The sequence below is a fragment of the Hyaena hyaena genome, unplaced genomic scaffold (genome assembly GCF_003009895.1).
Source record: "Hyaena hyaena isolate Hyena2069 unplaced genomic scaffold, ASM300989v1 scaffold_1392, whole genome shotgun sequence".
Classification (NCBI taxonomy): Eukaryota; Metazoa; Chordata; class Mammalia; order Carnivora; family Hyaenidae; genus Hyaena; species Hyaena hyaena.
The window spans coordinates 35,526-40,787 of NW_024082021.1; the positions used below are offsets into that span (position 1 = coordinate 35,526).

Below are 5,262 nucleotides of genomic sequence, written 5' to 3' on the forward strand. Positions count from 1 at the left end.
GTGTTATGCTGAGCGAAATAAGTCAGGCAGAGAAGGACAAATACCATATGTTTGCACGTATAGGAGGATTAGGAGGAACTTGACGGAGGAACAAGGGGGAGAAGAAGGGCGGAAATGGTGGGGGAAAGGGAGAGAGGCAAACCATGAGAGACTCTTGAATGCTGACAAAAACTGAGAACTGATGGATGTGGGGGGGAGGGGGGGATGGGCATGGAGGAGGGCACTTTGGGGATGAGCACTGAGTGTTATGTAGAAACTAATTTGACAATAAACTATTTGAAAAAAAAAAAAAAAGAAATGTAAAAAACAGTAGAAGAGTCTACATTAGATTAATGGGGAAAAAAAAGATTAATGGAGAATTAGAGGTTTTATCACAGCAGATCCCAGGATAATCCTGATGCTTTTCTTTTAAATAAGGGAACCCTAGTGAGCATAGCTGATAAAGGTCTGGATTCACTAGGGAGAGTGTTTTCACATGCAAACAGTAAGACAAAGTAGTGTAGCCAGTGAGTATGCAATGAGCATAAATACGAAGTAATTATACATAGGTATAATTTTGATTCCCGGTAGTGACAACCTAAGTAAAGGATTCTGGGACAGACAAATAAGAATTAAGTCAGATTGGATTTATTTAGGAATACCATAAAATTAAGTAAATGTCATTCACAATGATAGAAGGAGTTAAGTATGACTTAAACGGAATTTAATTAACAAAGTAGAGTATACAGTGTCCACAAGGCAATTCTTTTTAACTTCTTTGGTTCCTGAAGAAAATTGTGCTAACAGTTGAATCGTCTAGGGAAGCTTTTCTATTATATACAAATTTAAACTGGTTTTCCCCAAACAGAGGATGAATCCTTCCTAATAATATTTGAGTCTAGGTCTACTGACGAAGATTTGTACAGATCTAGAAGAAATTGCAGAAAACACTGTATTGGGCAGCACAGAAAACAGACTTGTGAGTTTATATTTCTCTGAGGGACTTGATATCCTTCCTCTGGCAAATAAGTAATCCCTCAATCTGAAGATGGCTTTTAAATGTTTTTAAATTCAGTATCTTCTAAAATGTATATGTGTGTGAATGGCAGTGTGAATTGAGCTCAGTCCAACAAATATCATTGAACTCTGTACAAAGTATTTTTTTAAAAAAACACTCCTATGCCAACTTATTTTTAAAAGAGTTCTGTATAATTCTTTGGTTTGCCTATTTTTTGTATAATTATACAACCTTTGAAAACTATGTAAGTTTCAATGATCTAATACTATTAGTAGTCATTCAGAAAGAAAACTTTCCCTCCCTTCCAGCAACCATCCAGGGGGAATTAAAAGTCCTGAAGAGTGGTACCTGGGTGGGTCAGTCAGTTAAACATCTGACTTCAACTCAGGTCATGATCTCACAGCTCATGGGTTTAAGCCCTGCATCCAGCTCTGTGCTGACAGCTCAGAGCCTGGAGCCTGCTTCAGATTCTGTGTCTCCCTCTTTCTCTGCTCTGCACCCCCCACCCTGGGAATAAATAAACATTAAAAAATTTTATAAAAATGTCCTGAAAAGAAACCAATTCAACATGTTTTACCCTGGTAGAAACAAAAAGCAAAAAAGAAGGAAGAAAACAGAAATTGACTAAGTGGTGTATGGCCTGTGTCTCAGGAGTGGGGCCCTTGGCTGTTGCCAGGATCCTGAAAGGCAGAGCCTACAGCATGCCATTTGGCGGCTGGGAGATCTCACAACCACATCTTCCTCACACTACCACATCCATCCTAGCTGTCATGGAAATCCTTCAGCAAGTTTCTCTTCCACTGCTATGTGCATCTGTACAGTTCTCTGTGTCCCCTCTGTCATTTCTGTCTGCACACTCCACTTTCCACATCAAGTTTTCCATCTCAACCTCCAGCTGAGCCTGCTAGTATTGAAATTGCTTCTTCCTGTGTCCAGACTCCACTTAGTATGCAAAGAGTAAGTGTGCTACAGGGTATATTGGCTCTTGACCAAGAGGTTGGCAGCATTCTGTAGGTACTACCGGTCATTCCAAGTCCCCACATTATTCATGACCCTATTATGAATCTTCTCAGGAATCTGCTGGTATATCTGCACCTCCAGCTGCAAGCTCTTATGGTTTTCCCATCTTTCAAAGTAGAACAAGTATTTCTTGAGGGTCTCCTTGGCCTGGGCTTGCTGCCTCTGCCTGACAATGTTGGGGTTCTCCTTGTACCAACTGCACTCATAGTATTCACTGCCTTAGGTCTTAAAAGTCTCCTAGACATATCCAGCAGAAGTCATGTTTACACTTGGAGCACTGCATGCGATTGCAGCCTTTATTCTCAGTGCAGGTGTCGCACTTGGGACAGTTGTTAGTGTGAGCCCTAATGTAGTTGGCTGTTCAGCATACTTTGTGAGCCATTTCTGGATTGCACCACAGTCTGTGGAGCGTGATATATCTGTCCCTTGAAACATAAGACTTTGATTCAGTGATTGCACTGTACACTTCAAACTCTGTGCTCCTGTTCCCAAATAACCATGGAGGCAGTCTGGAGCAGGGCCAAGCTGGAGCTGGTAATGACTCTCCACATAGTCCCTAAAGAAGTAGTGTCTGTATTTGTCTTTTAATTCTTCATTGGTCAACAATGGAAGCACACAAAGTCCTCTGGTGTTTGGAAGGGCCAGTCCCGAGCCATTCAAGAGACTCCGACACCCACACTGTCCTTGACAAGTACCAAATGGTGCTGCTCCCACAAGCTATGACAAAAGTGGTGCTGAAAGGCAAGAGAAAGCAAGTTTTCCTTCCACGCAAACTGCATACACACTGCACAATGGTGAGGGTGTGGGCTGTGGGGACATGTTTCAAGGAATGGGGCTGAATTTGAGCCCTAGTGAGAGGCTGAGCAGAATTAGACTTGTATCTGTCCAATACCTCTGCAGTTTGTCAGTGCAAATGAACTAATGTAAGTTTAGCAACTGAATGAGAAACCAGTGCCATAGGGAGGATGTCCTGGTGGGAGTGAGCATCAGTGGTTGTCAGGACAGAGGCTAAGCTGGTCATGTGCTCATTGAGGGCACCCTCAGCCTCCTTGTTGGTCAAGCAGGTAAACTGGAGCTCCTCAGGATCAAAGGCATTGCACCCCTACTGCTCCACATCACTGGCTACTCTCATGTAATAGTCCTCTCTGGCTGTGGGATCCTCATCTTCTTCCTCCTCCTCACAATTTGGGCCATAGTCCTCTTCATTGCTGTTAGACCCCTGGCTATTCATGTCCACAGACATCCAAGGGTTTTTTCCCTCCACTTTCCAAACTTTACCACTTTCTTAAATACATTAGTTTTTTTTTCCCTTTTTTTTGGGGGGGGGGTTCGTCTGTTATTCCTGAAGGTGTTTCAGGAAGATGTCACCCCAATATTTTATGTCATATAATTTCCAGTAGGAACTGTGGCCCACTGCTGCTGAGGCTGAGTGGGCCAAACTAGGTTCAGTCAGATCAGAGGGATCTGACACAGGCACAGTGGTGGGCTGATACTGGGCTCCTTCCTCCCACAGAGCGGTGTCCGCAGCCCTGAAAGTGCTCTGTAGAAAGTACATTTTATGTGTAAAAATAGTATGACACATTTTTAAGACTACCTTTTGTTGAGTTTTGTTAGGGACCCATAACACATTAAATATTGAATATTGGCATATTTGGCCAGTATGCACATATGCTCACTCTTTAATTGGTTTAATTTTGTACATGTTCATAAGGATGGATTTGAATTGAAAAAAAGTGACTGTCTATTTCTTTACTGACTCATTGGTAAATTGAGATCCATAGTTTTTTTCTAAATTCAAAGTTAAAAGCTAAATATGTGGCCCTACGTGTTATTAAATGTTCCGAAAAACAAAATGAAAAAGAAAAATAAGTTTTGAAAAGTAGGATTTGTTTGGAATTTTTTTTGGAAAGTTACTATTTTTGCAATTAGTGGAAAGATAATTAAAACTGGCATGTAACAATAAGTCACCAGGATGAAAAGAATAGCATAGGGAATATAGTCATTGGTATTGTAATAGTGTTGTGTGGTGACAGATGGTAGCTACATTTGTGAGGAGCATAGAATAATGTATAGAGTTGTCGAATCACTACGTTATACACTTGAAACTAATGTAAGATTGTGTTATACTTCAAAACAGTAAATTTGGCATGTCACCTTAGTTTTGGACAAAATAAGTGAAATGGTGTTTTCATAGATTGATAAGGATAAGCAAATGTGAAGTTCAAAGCATTTGGTTTTTAATTACTTATACAAAGGATTTTGACATTGAAGGTGTGAGTATATAACAAGAAACTATCCTAAAGTTACTTATAATTTGAAGTTTGACAAATGAGTTTAATCTGACCTACCTTATATAATTGAATTTCGTACTTCAGATCTAATTAGTGTGAGCTTCTTACAGATATACTTTCAGTAAATAAAAATTGATTGAATTTAAATTTTTATAAGGGAAAATTGAATGTAAATAAGGTTGAAGAAATTCTAATTGGAAATATTCATTTGTTCTTGAATTCATTTGTTTGATGTCAATTATAAGAATAGAAATTATCATGAATTGGTCTATTATTTGATTTTTTCATTCTAATTAATGAGAAATAGATACACACCTTTTTAAAGGTAATGAGCCTGCAGTAATGTACTCCTCTCCTGTGGCACTGAGTATAGTCATTGTGGATTATCAGTTTGGAAGAGAAATACATAAAGCATCAGCCCATGAGAGAAAGGCAAGGGCATTTGTTCTCTGAAAATAGTTATGCTTATGGGAAAACATTTAAATTGGGGAAATACATGTATTTAGCTACTTTGTTTGGATCCAAACAAATGGAGCTTTTTACTGATTCCCTAGAAGTAATTTTAACAAAAGTGAGAATGTCTGAGAGTAAATTGAATAGCAAAGGAACTAAAACTATGTGAGAGACAGATGAAGTTTGAAGTTACTCAGATGCTATGTAGATAGTTACCAGGGATCTTTGATAGACTCTTTGAATGACACAGAACTTAAGTTCAATGAATTTCGACAATTGCATATGCCTGAGTAACCACCTCCCGAACACTCTCAGAAATTCCATTTTGTCCCTTTCCAGTTACTTTCCCACCTCTGTGTAGGGCCAAAACATTCTGACTTCTATCATGAATTCTTACGCCTGTTCTAGGATTTCATGTAAAGGATCATGTAGTATGTATTCCTTGGTAGTTATTTATATGGCTTCTTTCACTCAACTAAATGCTATTGTGATTCAACCATA

The 5,262-nt window shown here is 39.2% G+C and overlaps 1 pseudogene; it reads right to left on the reverse strand.

Moving 5' to 3' along the window:
- Positions 1-1,758: 1,758 nt before the first annotated feature.
- On the reverse strand, positions 1,759-3,260 carry LOC120225407 (annotated as a pseudogene).
- Between the last annotated feature and the right edge of the window lie 2,002 nt (positions 3,261-5,262).